The sequence below is a fragment of the Calidris pugnax genome, unplaced genomic scaffold (genome assembly GCF_001431845.1).
Source record: "Calidris pugnax isolate Ruff unplaced genomic scaffold, ASM143184v1 scaffold165, whole genome shotgun sequence".
In the NCBI taxonomy this organism is placed as follows: domain Eukaryota; kingdom Metazoa; phylum Chordata; class Aves; order Charadriiformes; family Scolopacidae; genus Calidris; species Calidris pugnax.
In genome coordinates this window covers 202,635-203,241 of record NW_015090878.1, presented here as the reverse complement: position 1 = coordinate 203,241, position 607 = coordinate 202,635, and the positions used below count along the sequence as shown (strand labels likewise).

The 607-nt window shown below is 67.9% G+C and overlaps 1 protein-coding gene across 1 annotated transcript in view; it reads right to left on the bottom strand.

Moving 5' to 3' along the window:
• Nucleotides 1-607, bottom strand: part of TMEM214 (transmembrane protein 214) — an 11,653-nt gene that overhangs the window by 10,298 nt on the left and 748 nt on the right. The gene's annotated exons all lie outside the window — the stretch shown is intronic.

The window sequence follows — 607 nt, the reverse complement described above, 5'->3', positions numbered from 1 at the left end:
GGCAGGTGGGCGGTGCGGGGGTCGCAGGTGGCGAGTGCGGGCGGGGGCCGGGAGGCGGTTTGGGCGCGTGCGTGTTTGTGGGGGGCGTGTGTTGGTGTCCGTGCGTTGTGTGTGTGTGCGTGCGTTTGTGGTGTTGTGCGTGGGGGTGTGTGTGCATACTTACCTGGCAGGGGAGACACCATGATCAGGCAGGTGGTTTTCCCAGGGCGAGGCTCATCCCCTGCACTCCGGGTGTGCTGACCCCTGCGATTTCCCCAAATGCGGGAAACTCGACTGCATAATTTGTGGTAGTGGGGGACTGCGTTCGCGCTCTCCCCTGGTCACGGCGGTTTAATGACAGAAAGAACACGGAAACACCTGCAACAGCTGCAACTTCCCCCTGCGGCAGCGGGACCCACCCGGGCAGGGGCTGTGCCCGAAAGGCCGGCGCCTCCCGACACGCAGAGAGGACGGGGACCTTCCCTGGCTCCTGGGTACCACCGCCCCACGGCGGGACAATGTCCCCGTGGGTCTCCCCCGGCCACCGGCTCTACGGCCAAAGCGCGGCCGGCAACCAGCCCGGCTGTGCTCGGCGCCAAACCCGCGGGGTTGGCCCGGGGGGGGGGGG